The sequence below is a fragment of the Oncorhynchus mykiss genome, chromosome 10, assembly GCF_013265735.2.
Source record: "Oncorhynchus mykiss isolate Arlee chromosome 10, USDA_OmykA_1.1, whole genome shotgun sequence".
In the NCBI taxonomy this organism is placed as follows: domain Eukaryota; kingdom Metazoa; phylum Chordata; class Actinopteri; order Salmoniformes; family Salmonidae; genus Oncorhynchus; species Oncorhynchus mykiss.
In genome coordinates, this window is record NC_048574.1 from 28,060,310 (window position 1) to 28,077,149 (window position 16,840).

The following is a 16,840-nucleotide window of genomic DNA, read 5'->3' on the forward strand; positions in this document are numbered from 1 at the left end:
ACACTGGTCTGAGCCAATGCACGTCATTCAGAAACCGCATCACCAGAGGATGAAACCCCAGGGTAGAGCTGTCAATCTCTACATGACACGCCGAGATGGCTGCCATATAAACCTTCAATGTGGAAAAAGGCCCTGTTCAAAAAGCTCTTGCAAGAACATCAAAATGTCCACCAAAGAGCTCTGAAAAGGAGAAACTCCTTGAACCTGACAAGCCCTTCTGTGTATACAACCCGCCGACTATGGTCGTAATCATGTTCGAGGGTAAACTCCTGGCCGTCAAATGCAACCTTTCAGGGGCCAAACCCACAGATCCCATATCTGCAGTTGTGGGTGAAAAACTCTCCTGTGTGCCTGGGACAATAGATCCCGACGACACGGAACCCTCCACGGGTCCCCGCCCAACAGGTGGATAATTTCTGGGAACCAGGGTTCAGATCAACAGATCCTTCTGACAAACCCTCTCCACAGTGGCCTGAATCAGGTCCACCGAAGGAAACTCATAGAGCAGGATGTCCCTGATACACCAAAGAATCCATTCCCAACGGAGAGCCCAGATCCCTCATTGAGAAGAACAGACAACAATTCACATTTCATGCTATGTGCAAAAAGCTACATCAGCCCTGCCGAACCGGTCCCATATTTGGGCAACCACCGAGGGGTGCAGTCTCCACTCAGTAGAGATAGGATCCCTCTAGAAAGTAGATCCGCATCCACGTTGAGAGATCTGGGAAGATACATCAACCTGGCGACGTTAAATGCATACGAGCAGATAACGGGACAGGTTTAGGAGAGAGAGAGAGACCCCGTCCTCCCCTACCTGTTGATGTACACTACCACTGTCCTGTTGTCAGACCTTACCAGCACATGCTGGTCCTCCAACATCGGCGCTGTTGCCCTAATCCCTCTATCCAAATATCCCACACATAGCACTCCCAATCCCAGTAAGGTTATGTCTGCCATGATCACCCTGCGGCACATGTGAATACCCAGCAACAGCAGTCTCGGGTCCCTCCAAGGAGTCAACGCCCTTAGACATGACGCGGATACCTCGAGCAACCAATGGCAGTGGTGAGATGTGTCCAGACGCGTAGCAATCACCAAGCACTGAAACAAGCACATCAAGTCCCAAAAGCACCACAGCTATCATAAGAGGCCATCAGACCCAATAACCGCAGGTACAAGCGAAAAGGCACAGAGTGCCCCAGCCCAAGACCATAGACCCCACTGTTCCAAGAACAATACTTACCTTGCAAGCCTTGAATGTCAGAAGTCTTAAAAGGAACCACAAGTCCAAAACAACAGCACATGTGCTACATAGAATCGACCAAAAACCCCAGAAAACCTGCAGTAACCAGGAAACTGTGTACTTGTGCGCTTCAGCCCAGGGCTGAAGGCGACTGTTTGGGAAAAACACATGATTCGGAACCGAGTCCAAAACGAGACCCAGAAACTGAATGCGCTAAGCCGGAGTCAAACAACTTTTCTTGTGATTTACTATGAACACCAGAGTGGCAGTGTGGAGCTCCACCTGTTCCCTCGACTCCACTACAACCAGCCAATCGTCCAGATAGGCCAATACTCTGATCCCCTGGCACCTGTGCCAAAGCCGCCTCCATCACCATAGAAAAGGTGCAGGGCAATAGGGAGAACCTCAAAGGCAGAACCAAAAAGGTGTAGGCCACACCCTCAAAACGAAACCGCTGTGGGGAGGATATATAGCCACATGAAAATATGCATTCTTCAGATCTATGAATGCAAACCAATCACTGGGACTGCTCTGTAGTCCTGAAACAGGGACCACCCGAATAGCCTGCTTTTGAAAGAGAGAGGCAATGTCCTCTCTCAAGACAAGAGCTAGGACCTCAGGGAACCTTGACATAATACTGCCACGAAGGCCTCCCGGGTGGCGCAGTGGTTAAGGGCGCTGTACTGCAGCACCAGCTGTGCCATCAGAGTCCCTGGGTTCGCGCCCAGGCTCTGTCGTAACCGGCCGCGACCGGGAGGTCCGTGGGGCGACGCACAATTGGCCTAGCGTCGTCCGGGTTAGGGAGGGATTGGTCGGTAGGGATCTCCTTGTCTCATCGCGCACCAGCGACTCCTGTGGCGGGCCGGGCGCAGTGCGCGCTAGCCAAGGTTGCCAGGTGCAAGGTGTAGCCTCCGACACATTGGTGCGGCTGGCTTCCGGGTTGGATGCGCGCTGTGTTAAGAAGCAGTACGGCTGGTTGGGTTGTGTATCGGAGGACGCATGACATTCAGCCTTCGTCTCTCCCGAGCCCGTACGGGAGTTGTAGCAATGAGACAAGATAGTAGCTACTACAACAATTGGATACCACGAAATTGGGGAGAAAAAGGGGTAAAATAATAAAATAAAATAAAAAAGACATAATACTGCCACGAAATGGAGGAGAACGCACAGCGAACTGCAGACCGTACACCTTTCGTCACTATCCTCATCCCCCATGGCAAAATTGTCTGCCACTGACAGAGCACGCTGCCAGGCACTACGGCAACCAGTAACTTTCCCACATTAACCAAAGCACTTTGGAGCACTGTTGCCACAGTAAATACGTGGGGAGGTGGGCCCAGGGAACACGTCCCCTCCCCTGGCCTCCAGCTAAGGTCGAGATGACTGCTTTTTTCCCCGGGCTGCGGACGAATCCGCTTTACACTCCGCTCTCCTTCGAACCAGCTGCTCGAACGTCTGTGCCAAGACGTCCAGAAGCTCCAACATGGTCAAAAACAGAACTTGATGCCGTGAGCAACCCGCCTTTGGCCTGGACCCTTTCCTTCACACCTTGGGAACTGCCGAACCACCTCCATGAAGGATTTTCCTAGGAAAAGGACCCGAAGAGCTGTTTTATTTTTTCCTCGAAACGGGCCTGTAAGGACTCCATAGCCGAGCCAAACAACCTTGTTGGAGAAACTGGCTCATCAAAATACAACTGCCTGTCCCTCTCAGGGATACAGGACAATGTCAGTCAGAGGTGGCGCTGAGTCACCAGCTTCACCCCCATACTTTTCTCCACGGCCATGATAATACACCGGGATTAGACACAGCACATATTTTGTCGAGAAGCTCTTTAACTGGCTTCTCCGTCTCCATGGTGTTATTCCGCTCCTGCAGCATATTGATATGATACATCTGCAGCATCCACCCCTAGGTGATCTGCCGCTCTACGACACAGCTCCATCAAAGGTACATTAACCACCAATGGTTCACTCTCCCCTGCCGAATCCAAAGCTGGGGTTTTAGGCTGCCCCGGACTGATGTCATCTGATTCACACTCTGGAAACCCTCCAGAGCCAACCAGGGATAGTATACCATCCCCACACTCTGAACATTGCCAGAGAAACCAGGATAACACCCGTATCAACTAACCACCACTGCTGCCCTCTCCCGACCACACGGGAAGAGCCTTTGCCAGCAGCCCCAATCTTTCTCAATATCAGCACAACGCCCAATGGAAGTTTAACCAAGCCGGAGACAATGGTCACACGAACAAGTCCGAGCCAAAGCCTCCTGAGCATGTTTCCAACCCTGGTAAAGAGAACAGCACTCATGATTATCTTTAATTTTTTCATTGTGAAACCACATGCCCCGGGGCACGGTCGGAGGTTCAAACTCAGCTGGTTAGCCTTTTTGAACATACTCTTACCTGGTCATCTTACTCAAGCAAGGAAGCACTGGCTACACAAGCAGAGCAGGAAGTAGTTTGCTTTTAGCAAACACAAAAATATATAAAGACCCGAAACTTGCAACATCTAGGGGGACGACTACTCTCTCCCCACTAGCAGAAACCTAAGTCGGAGCCGAATCTCTTAGTCTTTGCGTACTTGAAACTTTGTAAATTACATGACACGCTCTTCGTTCAGGCGAGTGAAGAGCGAAGAATATAGGAAATGAATGCGAACCCTGGTATTATAGCCAGGAAGGCGGTGCTTCCAATGGCCCAGCTCGGCATCCATTGACCCATTCGTTTTCAGGTGAATATGATTAGTCGTTGACTCCCCCATAGTATGTTCTACAAAGTGACCAGCTAAAAGGAAACCCCTGATGTAAAGCATACTTATAGTCTATAATGATACAAGTTATTTAACAAGTTTAGTCTACATGTCCTTTCTCTGACTATACTAACCCTTCTCCTAGCTGAGACATTATGTGTGCCAGCCCAGCTATCCCCCTGACTACTACTAGCCTACCACATTCATGAGGAGGATACGGACATCTGTGAACCTACAGGGGATAACGTAATTTAACCGGAGTCTCCACACAGGCAAACAGAGCTACCCCATGGTATTATCACACAACAAAGGCTAGAGGTTGAACGTGAGTGAAGATACATGTAGACTGATAATATGCTCACACTGATAACAGGTTAATTCATCTTGTTCTGATAAAGTAGGAAAGCTTTTTGAGGACCTCCACAAGCTAAATTAAATGGTCCCATGTCTATGTCTTTACTACTGTATAATATATGCATAATTAAAGGCATGCAATGTATTTATAGAAGGCAATGCTCAGAACTGAGCACAGGACACAAAAATGCATGAAAGGTACAGTAGTCAATTACAGGATATATGGCTGGCTCATATGGAATTAATAAAGGGGGTGGGGTGTTGTATTGGTAACTACTGAATAAACGTGGGGCAGGGCAACATATAACATGGTATGCTGTAACATAGTGTCAATGTACTGCTACAGTACATCACATTTGTCGAGAGAGAAAGAGAGCGCGAGAAAGAGTAAACATGGTCAATCCTTCCAGTGCCAATACAATCCCAATAAAAAGGTAACAACACACACACATCTGCAGACTGTCAAAGTCACGGTGTCAGGGTAGGCTGACACAGGTGTGTCCAAACATGAGCATCGTCTGATCACTGTTATTTCCACGGAAATGTCTACAAATGCATCTTGGACTACTGTTTAGCTCTCTACACAAACATACCTCTGGTAGCGTGACCAACAAATGGCCTATCCAATCATACACTTTCACAAGTCATGGCAAACAATATAAGCAAATGTTTACAGTAGCCTAGACTATTCCGTTATGTAGTCGTGTCTACCTTTCAATGAAACTTCACAGAGAAACTACTACACCACTGCTCCGTTGTTGACGTCCCTGCTCGGGTATTTCCAAAGATTCGATGAAGAGCGGATATTTTTGCAAAATTTCTCAAACTATCCTAAAAAATGATGATACGACTAATCCATGTTACTTCACGGGTTTCCTTCGAATAGCATGCTACGTTTGCTCTTATCCAAGATAATAACGCGTATGCGTCCCTTCCCATTTCAACTGCTTAAAACGTTGAGGAATATTTTTTTCCACTTGACTGCGCTACGAAGGGAATGCATAAAATAATGGCCCCCTTCTACAAACCGCGGCAGCAGTGTATGCATCTGAGACCGGGCAAGTGCAACCCCCAACCCCCTCATTGGAAAGAAGTTTTCAGGAGGGAAATCCCTCCTTCTCCAGTCTGCTATAGGAAGTAAGACAATTTTGCCGGCTTTTCTGTTGGCTTTTGGAATCGTCGCTCATGCAATAACAAAAAAATGACAAAAGCATTTTTTGTAAGTTAGGGTATCAACTCTGCGGGCCTGTCCCAAAGCCACTCCAGGACCGAACGGGTAGATAGATGGTTGCTCCAGTCACTATTTTTACGCATCGTGTAGTTAGTTACCTACCCAATCAGTGTCTCTCCTATTTCACTTTATACGACCTTTTCGATGTGAAAATGGTTGCAAGAGTAAAATATATGTCCGTAAATGTACTGTATCTATATGAGAAGTTTCCATCTTTACAAACGCACATAGACTTGTGGTATTGTTCACCGGCTTTTATTAATTAAGTCATCCTGTGTAGTACAGATGTGCCTTTATACCACAGGATAGAGACCGCTTTGGAAGTTGAAAGAGAAGGGCAATAAGCACGTGAAGATAAACGAGTCTCCAAGCTTCAGTTTGAAATCGATAATGCATGGTCTGATGATTCAGACAAAGTCAAATATATACGGAGTTAAGTATCTAAATATATGCATTTGGAAACGTTATGTCTCCAAGACAGGCATGCAACTTGTATGATGAGAGGCATCTCCCTCATCTGTCAATGATTGTGGTCCAAAGGTGCAATAGCAGCACATCTCAAATTCCTCTCCCAACTGTACAAATGCTACAGGCCAAGTCCGTGTTTTGTAATCCAAACCAACTCTACAGATACCTGGGAAATCGAAGTATTAGGCCTACACATGCCATTATTATTTGAGAAGATTTTTTTCCTCGAAACACGAGGAGCATTATGGGGGAATAGCAACTGAGGAAATAAAACAATTCAGAGCCAAAACATATAATGCATTTGAATCAAGACAAAGTCAGAATATTCTTCTGGGAGAGGAAAGTGAATTGCACCATGGAATGCCAAAGTGATTAAAATGTATTGATACAGTCCACTCCTGATTTCAGATAAGTGCACTTTAGATAACGGGCAATTCCACGATAATGGAATTATGCTTTGACTCAGATTTTTCACATTAAATTGTTTGCCAAACAAACCATACATCTCTATGCACAATGACTTCTTTGAAGAATTTACACACACAAAAAAATCACAAAAGCACATTTACTGGAAATGTGCAGATGCAAAGTTTGTTAACAGAATTACAGTATAATCTCCTTCAGGTTTTTTATGCAACTACAAAACTCTTAAATATCTGCTCTGAATTGATTTTCAAAGATGTCTTACTGAGCTCCAGTAGGTAAAGTGGATTTACATCCGGTAATGGAATTATGGTAACAGAATTACATCATTGGTCCCTGATCTGTAGTATATAGAAATGCATAACTATGGAAATTAATATAATTATCTTCATGGTGATGAATCCTGAATAGGTACACAAAAGTAGAAATGTGCAATATCTTTATTTTGCATACTTGGGTATTATTCTACACACGGGCTATTATTGTAATGAGCTCCTCCCCCAAACAAGACCACATGTGGTTGGTTCGGACCAGACCAAATCTGAAACAATCAGACATCTTCACAAGTTTGGACATCACAGTAAAGCATAGTAGAGTTCAGTACAGTAAAGTAGATATGTTGAGTACAGTACGATATACTCTACTCTAGTGTGCTCTACTGTACTGAACTCTACAATACTGCACTGTCGTAGCATGACTATCATTAAATGTGAAGACTGTTATATTATCAAATCAATTATCTATGTGTAATTATTCCTTATGTGATTAAACTAATCATGTAACTTTAATTAACTAGGAAGTTGGGGCACCACGGGAAAATGTTTATAGAGTCTATTTCCCAAATTAACTCTTCAGATATTTTCATATCTTATCGATTACAGTCTTCTATTAAGTATTATTACCTCATCAATCTCATACCTGAATGTTGCAAACACCTTGGATATCTGCACGAACCCTAACATAAATCATGAATCAGCGATATACAAATTGGCTTAATTATTTATTTACTAACTAACTAATCAATCACAGAATTACATAAACACATAGTAGGTCATACATTGGTTACTAACATGACACAAAGAAAAATCCCTCGTGGACGAAACTAATATGATGCCTTGGTAGAGAAAGGAAAGGGGTGGGGACAGCTCAAAAGTGGGAAATTTAGAGTTGATAACTACACTCATGGAAATGCTAATACTTTGAACATGAACAACCACTCATTCGAAAATAAATAGCAATTTACATATTTACGAGTGTATGCCTTTGTTGTCCCTCTCTGTGATCTCCAGTCTGTCTGCTTGATAGATTGTCGACAGAAAGTCTCTGGTTTGTCCACCAGAGATCAAAGTCTTTCGTAGATGTATCTTGTTATAATGGATACATCAGAGTACAATTTGGTAATTCGACCGGATGCGTTTACCAAACTAAAGTACTTAAACAACTACAGCCTGAATAATTGTTCTTTAGTTTGTAGATTTCTTAGTCATTTCAACGTGGGAATGATCTCCCCGTTCTCTGGCCTTGTCCTTTGGTAGAGTTGCGAACCATTTCAACATGTAGCGACAGCTGCCATGTTTTCTGGTCTAATGACAATTTTGTCGGAAGTGGGTTTTATACTTAGTAGAAAATTGGGCGTTCCATGCCGCCCTGTAATATCTGTGCTCACCAGGGCGTGGCCACTGACTGATCCTAAATTACTATGAAAAACTATTTTCTTTTAGAAAACTAAGATCACATTGTTATCTTTCCAAAAGTATCCCTATACTCAATCATATATTTTTTCAACATTCAGATGCAAATCCCATAATTGAGATGTGTATACAAACAAAGAAACAGTAATGTTTGTCTCCTGTCCTCCTGAGGTCACCAATTGAAACAAGCTCGACATGACTGTTCCTTAAGTGTCCATGGACCACTCCAACTGCTTGTAATACAGAAATACTGTTCAATTATTCAACCTTTTGATGTCCAAGTGTCTCTATGTTCAACAGTCACATTCCAATCTCGATACTACAGAGCCCGGAAGCAGAGTAGGATTGAACACCTTGTCGACCTTTCGGTTACGGGCCCAACGCTCTAACTGCTAGGCTACCTACCGCCCCTCTACTCTACTGTAATGTAGTGTCCAAACTGGTTGGTGGAGAGAATTTTGCAGTTTCATAGCTTATGTCCTGGAATTCTTCAAATTTTGTCATGGGTTTCAAAGAAAATGTAATTTTCATGAAATTCTACACATTTTGCCATGTCTAATGTGTATTAATGTGATATTTGAGTGACTAAAAAATTACAACAATATAAATGGGATAAAAAATCTAAATAAAAATACATCAGCTGGACATGGGTTAGTTGATCTGGACATTTCTAGCTCTCTAAGGTCTGCAATGACCAACATGACAAGAGGAACTGATGATGCACTACCCAATTCCGAAATTGCACCTTGTGCATTCTACTATTACAACTTCCAAGAGTATGTTTAAAGCCAGACTGAGTGAGTGTGTGGGGGGGGGGGGGGGGGGGGGGTGTACAGTTACAAGAGGACAAGGCATCATACCCTGGGCGGTTCTGAACAAAATGAGCCGGTTTGTTTATTGTGAAGAAAAGTTGCCGCGGCACACACACCTGGATGCACTCGAGACTCATTTCTATGCGCACGAAAATTACCATCTGTTTCTCTGAATTGCCTTGTGAAAGCAGAGTACGCCCAGAACTCACTTCGTCACTCCTCCACCAGGCTGACTTCCTTCCATTGCGTCCTGGGGCATCAGCTGGCCCTGGCCCCGTGGCCAGACCGAGGCCCCTGCAGTGGACAAGTGGTTTTGGTGCACAGAGGAGGTTTGCAACGCTGCCCATGTGAGGCTCCAGCGTGCCATCCACCGCCAGAAGGAGCAGGTGAATGCCACCGCAGTAAGGCTCCCATGTTCCATCCTGGTTCCATCCTGGTGATCGGTCTAGCTCTCCACCAGGAACCTGCTACTCCTGGTACTGTCACGCCTACTCCTGCTCGACGTTGCCGGTCTACTAACCACCGCCCCTGGCAATCATCATTACGCACACTTGCTCCCCATTATTACGCACACCTGGACCTCATCATCACCTTGATTACCTTCCTTTATTTAGCCCTCAGTAGCCTCAGTCATCAGGCAGTATTGGTTTGTTTTCATTCACGATCTGTACGCTTCTCATGTTTTTTTTAATCTGCATTCTTCATTATCAAACTCATCTTCTGCACCTGTTTCCTGATTCCCAGCGTATAGGTGACATATGGTTACTACTAATAAATAGTAATATTTTTAGCTAAGAATATAATATAATAAACAATTAAATAAAGGCCAGATTTTATTGTCATTATATGCTAAAATATTTTGGAAATATGCATGGGTGGCTGGGGAGGCATCTCATTGTTTGGATAATGGCCCACGCCAATCTTGATACCAACTAAGGCTGACTTCTTTATGGAACAATACAGCCTGGCTGGTTCCTGAGGAGAAGAAAAAAGGAGCAAAAACACGAGTTAATCTTCAGAAATAAGCATGAGTTAATCTGCCAAAATGAAGACAAAATGCTATGCATAATTATTATGATGTAAATTATAAGACCAACTTACATCCAGTTGTCACTAGCAGGGAAAGAGAGATTCTCTGCCTCTGATAGTTAGGTTACTGCCAGACTGAACAAAACATTGAGACCATGTTAAAAGTAATGTAATGATTAACTAGGCTATTGAATCACCAAGACTAATTACACAATTTATTATAAATAATTTAGATACAAACTTCCTCTCAGTCAGCTCTCTGCCCATCACCTGTATTCAAAAGAGGTCAGCAACAGTCTTCTAATGGCTTCATGAAACAGACTCCACACTGAAATACTAAAATAAAAAGTAACAATTAATTACATTGGTAATGTCAGGCTGGATCTGTAGCTCTATTCCATAATATAAAAATTACGTATGTTTGTAAGAGTTAGCTAACTATCTGGTAAAGTGGTTAATTAAAGTAATCTAGCCTTTTCCTGTCAAGCTAGCTTGCTAGCAAAGTTAGCTAGCTAGCTAGCTTACAAACAGTGCTCAAATTCTAATAAAACTTTATCTAGCCTAGCAATAGTTTATCATATGATTTTGGCTTCATATATTTGAATTTATTAATCAACTTTGCTTACCTTAATAAAATGAAAAATAATGTGCTTATTGGTTCAACCATTGTCCTCTTGCATCATCATGCTGGAATGAGTCCCAGTCGGAATTAGATAGATCGTCACAACCAGCCCGCCTTTGGGAAAAACAACCAGTGGTTGCCTCGCTAGGTTACCCTTTTGTCTCACACAAAAACTTCACCTTTTTTAAACTCAATCTTCTTGTTTTCGTCAATTACAAAACTACATTTAAGTACAACATGTCAAAATGTTTCTACATTTCCTGCTCCTGAGCATTCTCACTACTTAGAAAAACATAATATTGTAGGCTTTCCCTCATGCCCCTTTTCATGAAGGTGCTAGCAGCCACGTGAGTGAGTGCTAGCTAGCTACCGACCAGAACAATAAACTAGCCAAGACCACCACCTGCCCTCCAGGACACCTACAGCCCCCGATGTCACAGGAAGGTCAAACAGATCATCAAGGACAACATCCACCCGAGCCACTGCCTGTTCACCCTGCTATCATACAGAAGGCGCGGCCAGTACAGGTGCATCAAAGCTGGGACCGAGAGACTGAAAAACAGCTTCTATCTCAAGGCCATCACACTGTTAAATAGCCATCACTAGCACATTAGAGGCTTCTGCTTATATACATAGACTTGAAATCACTGGCCACTTTAATAAATGGAAAACTAGTCACTTTAATAATGTTTACATATTTTGCATTACTCATCTCATCTGACTTTGTAGTCAATTCTATTCTACTGTATCTTAGTCTATGCCACTGACTTTGCTCGTCCATATATTTATATATTCTTAATTCCATTCCTTTACTTAGATGTGTGTGTATTGGGTATATGTTGTGAAATTGTTAGATATTACTGCACTGTCAGAGCTAGAAACACAAGTATTTCTCTACACCTGCAATAACATCTGCTAAACACGTGTATGTGACGAATAACATTTTCTTTAATGATTTGACCAGCAAAACCAACAGATGAACTACACAGCTAAAATTAGTGAGTGGAGTTACAAACGGGTCCCCATTTTCCATGCCAAATAACCTGAAGCCATAAGGCTCTTCCCGCAGGCTCTATTTCCCTAAGTTAGAGTTTTGAGAAATGTTGGTCTGGATTTTTTACCTGGTTACACGTATAATTAACAACACAGCAGTTTTTTTGACATGCTTTGTTATTTCTGTATGACAAAAAAAATCTACAAGGAAGTTGGCTCTTTTACAAATGGGGGTCAATAAGAAAGAATGTTTGTTGGGGTGGGATACGTGTGGGATGTGGGTTGTCCATGGGTGGCTTTTGACCATTTTATTGGATTCCACTTTACTCAAAGGTAGGAAGAGGTTTGGTCCAAATCGGATGTTGGGTACAGATGTACTTTATTTGTTGAATATTATGTGAATCCTATAAAACAAAAGGGCCAATTTAGGTGCAATCAATTAGCTGAATTTCTCAGAAATCAAAATAAAATTTCTACAAAATAATGTTTCAGAAACTACAGAAACGATTTCAGAACAATCTGTGATGGTGGGTGTCATGGCTTGTTGAAATGACATGGAATGACTCGAGGAAGCTAGAATGCATGATTAGACAGTAGCATAGAGGAATGTCACCCATCGCAGACAAATTGACTGCAAAAGCATCACTGACAAGAGTCAAGATTCATTAGATCATTCAACAAAGGACATACCACACCTCACTCATTATGTGATATGGAAGTAGGCCAAGGTAGACTGTTTCATTCGCCACTAAACAATATTATCCTACCCTCAGTAGTAGACTATATGATTGTTTGGTTTCCCATTCAAGCCCACCAAAGGCTTGCAGAACTTTACAACAACTATTCCTTATGTGCGTTCAATAGAAATCGAATAACATTAAAGCTTTTTGAAGGGATATGTCTGAAAAGTTATAGCCTACCTCATATCCTAACTCACTTAACATTGAATCGCTGACTTCCAAGAGATCCAGGGATCCAGGGATCCAGGGATGCTGTTTGGCGAATGCTGTGCACCACTGTGTGGTGGAAATATGAAGTGCAATAGGGACTGGGAAGAAAGCTGTGCCCTCTTCTAAATTATTCCAAAGTTTGGAAAGAGCTGTAAATCCGGCGGCCTTTAACATGTACAATAATATATTTGTATTTTCTTCAAATCTCACCGCCATTCCCTACTTCAAAGGGTGGTCCAAAATAGGGGAGGGTTGTGTGGTTTTTTGGGGCAGCACAGGGGAGGGTAGTGTGTTTTTACCCTGGTTTACATTTGCTCTTCTGTTTTTGTTATGACCCTAACAAAGTTCAGAAACGTTTGTGAAGGTTTGGTATGGTGTGATATTATTAAGCTTTAGCTACTGCAGGCCAATGATATGAAGTCAGTGCACCCCGGCGCTCCAACCGACTCCGACAGTTGAACTTGAGGTGAGGACTGTTTCAGGCCTACCAAAGTTACTTATATAATCTAACAATATGATGCTTATCTTTAAAAAAAATATGAGGATGGAACATTTATGAATTACCCTCCTGTACGTCTATATCTGTATAGCAGAAGCAGTTGCCATCTGACATAAAGAAATAGATGTTGGTGTCATAGCAGTCCACCAGCATATCACTATCTCTCTGGGGTTAGGCCATAACTTCACTTCCTTTATATAGGCTATATACAGTACCAGTCAAAGGTTTGGACACACCTACTCATTCAAGGGTTTGTCTTTATTTTTACTATTTTCTTTATTGTAGAATAATAGTGAAGACATCAAAACTTTGAAATATTTGAATATAGAATAATCTCGTAACCAAAAAAAGTGTTAAACAAATCTAAATATATTTGAGATTTTTCAAAGTAGCCACCCTTTGCCTTGATGACAGCTTTGCACACTCTTGGCATTCTCTCAATTTGCCTCATGAGGTAGTCTCCTGGAATGCATTTCAATTAACAGGTGTGCCTTGTTAAACGTTGTTATGTGACAAGGTAGGGTTGGTATACAGAAGATAGCTTGGTAAAAGACCCAAGTCCATATTATAGTAAGAACAGCTCAAATAAGCAAAGAGAAACGACAGTCCATCATTACTTTAAGACATGAAGGTCAGTCAATCCTGAAAATGTCAAGAACTTTGAACGTTTCTTCAAGTGCAATCGCAAAAAAACATAAAGCGCTATGATGAAACTGACGAGGATCGCCACAGGAAAGGAAGACCCAGAGTTACCCCTTCTGCAGAGAATAAGTTCATTAGAGTTACCAGCCTCAGATTCTGCAGCCCAAATAAATGCTTCACGGAGTTCAAGTAACAGACACATCTCAACATCAACTGCTCAGAGGAGACTGCATGAGTTAGGCCTTCATGGTCAATTTGCTGCAAAGAAACCACTGCAAAAGGACACCAATAAGAAGAAGACTTGCTTGGGCCAAGAAACACGAGCAATGGACGCAAGGTCCCCCTGAACAAGTATTTGATACACTGCCGATTTTGCAGGTTTTCCTACTTACAAAGCATGTAAAAGTCTGTTGTTTTTATCATAGGTCCACTTCAACTGTGAGAGACGGAATCTAAAACAAAAATGCAGAAAATCACATTGTATGATTTTTAAGTAATTAATTTGCATTTTATTGCATGACATAAGTATTTGATCACCTACCAACCAGTTAGAATTCCGGCTCTCACAGACCTGTTAGTTTTTCTTTAAGAAGCCCTCCTGTTCTCCACTCATTACCTGTATTAACTGCACCTGTTTGAACTCGTTACCTGTATAAAAGACACCTGTCCACACACTCGATCAAACAGATTCCAACCTCTCCACAATGGCCAAGACCAGAGAGCTGTGTAAGGACATCAGGGATAAAATTGTAGACCTGCACAAGGCTGGGATGGGCTACAGGACAATAGGCAAGCAGCTTGGTGAGAAGGCAACAACTGTTGGCGCAATTATTAGAAAATGGAAGAAGTTCAAGATGACGGTCAATCACCCTCGGTCTGGGGCTCCATGCAAGATCTCACCTCATGGGGCATCAATGATCATGAGGAAGGTGAGGGATCAGCCCAGAACTACATGGCACGGCCTTGGTCAATGACCTGAAGAGAGCTGGATCCACAGTCTCAAAGAAAACCATTAGTAACACACTACGCCGTCATGGATTAAAAACCTGCAGCGCACGCAAAGTCCCCCTGCTCAAGCCAGCGCATGTCCAGGCCTGTCAGAAGTTTGCCAATGACCATCTGGATGATCCAGAGGAGGAATGGGAGAAGGTCATGTGGTCAGAGGAGACAAAAATAGAGCATTTTGGCTTAAACTCCACTCGCCGTGTTTGGAGGAAGAAGAAGGATGAGTACAACCCCAAGAACACCATCCCAACCGTGAAGCATGGAGGTGGAAACATCATTCTTTGGTGATGCTTTTCTGCAAAGGGGACAGGACGACTGCACCGTATTGAGGGGAGGATGGATGGGGCCATGTATCGCGAGATCTTGGCCAACAACCTCCTTCCCTCAGTAAGAGCATTGAAGATGGGTCGTGGCTGGTTCTTCCAGCATGACAACTACCCGAAACGCACAGCCAGGGCAACTAAGGAGTGGCTCCGTAAGAAGCATCTCAAGGTCCTGGAGTGGCCTAGCCAGTCTCCAGACCTGAACCCAATAGAAAATCTTTGGAGGGAGCTGAAGAAGGTCTGTGGGCCAAAATCCCTGCTGCAATGTGTGCAAACCTGGTCAAGAACTACAGGAAACGTATGATCTCTGTAATTGCAAACAAAGGTTTCTGTACCAAATATTAAGTTCTGCTTTTCTGATGTATCAAATACTTATGTCATGCAATAAAATGCTAATTAATTACTTAAAAATTAATGTGATTTTCTTGATTTTTATTTTAGATTCCGTCTCTCACAGTTGAAGTGTACCTATGATAAAAAATTACAGACCTCTACATGCTTTGTAAGTAAGAAAACCTGCAAAATCGGCAGTGTATCAAATACTTGTTCTCCCCACTGTGTATATGTATATGTATATATATATATATCACACACAGTACATACGGAAAGTATTCAGACCCCTTGACTTTACCACATTTTGTTACGTTACAGCCTTATTCTGAAATCTATTAAATCGTTTTTTCCCTCATCAATCTACACACAATGCCCCATAATGACAAAGCAAAACCAGTTTTTTAGAATTTTTAGCAAATGTATATCAATTTTTTTTTTAAATGTCACATTTACATAACTATTCAGACCCTTTACTCAGTAGTTTGTTGAAGCACCTTTGGCAGCAATTACAGCCGAGTCTTCTTGGGTTTGATGCTACAAAATTGGCACACCTATTTTTAGGGAGCTCCCCCATTCTTCTCCGCAGATGCTCTCAAACTCTGTCATGTTGGATGGGGTGCGTCGCTGCACAGCTATTTTCAGGACTCTGCAGAGATGTTTGATCGGGTTCAAGTCCAGGCACTGGCTGGGCCACTCAAGGACATTCAGAGACTTGTCCCGAAACCACTCCTGTGTTGCTGTTTGCTTAGGGTCATTGTCCTGTTGGAAGGTGAACCCTCATCCTAGTCTGAGGCCCTGAGCTCTCTGGATCAGGTTTTCATCTAGGATCTCTCTACTTTCCTATGTTCATCTTTCTCTCAATCCTGACTAGTCTCCCAGTCCCTGAAAAACATCCCCACAGCGTGATGCTGCCACTACCATGCTTCACAGTAGGGATGGTGCCAGGTTTCCTCCAGACGTGATGCCTGGCATTCAGACCAAAGAGTTTAATCTTGGTTTCATCAGACCAAATAATCTTGTTTCTCATGGTCTGAGAGTCTTTAGGGGCCTTTTTGGCAAACTCCAAGCGGGCCGTCATGTGCCTTTTACTGAGGAGTGGCTTCCTTTTGGCCACTCTACCATAAAGGCCTGATTGGTGGAGTGCTGCAGAGATGGATGTCCTTCTGGAAGGTTCTCAAATCAAATCAAATTTTATTTGTCACATACACGTGTTTAGCAGATGTTATTGGGGTGTAGCGAAAAGCTTGTTTTTCTAGATCTAACAGTGCAGTAATATCTAACAAGTAATATCTAAATTTTTCACAATAATACACACAAATGTAAAGTAAAAGAGTGGAATTAAGAATATGGAAATATTTGGGCGAGCAATGTCAGAGCGGCATAGATTAAGATACAGTAGAATTGGATAGAATATAAGTAATGAGTAATGCAAAGTATGTTAACATTATAAAGTGACTAGTGTT

General features: G+C 42.8%; 1 protein-coding gene across 3 annotated transcripts in view; it reads right to left on the reverse strand.

Annotated features, from left to right (window-relative positions):
- Nucleotides 1–5,484, reverse strand: part of LOC110533594 (angiomotin) — a 55,543-nt gene extending 50,059 nt beyond the window's left edge. For 2 of the 3 annotated variants that reach the window (XM_021617960.2, XM_021617959.2), the window contains exon 1: nucleotides 5,068–5,484. The gene's annotated coding sequence lies outside the window, so the exon portion shown is untranslated. The remainder of the gene's footprint in view (nucleotides 1–5,067) is intronic. The other variant, XM_021617963.2, reaches the window with a different exon arrangement.
- Between the last annotated feature and the right edge of the window lie 11,356 nt (nucleotides 5,485–16,840).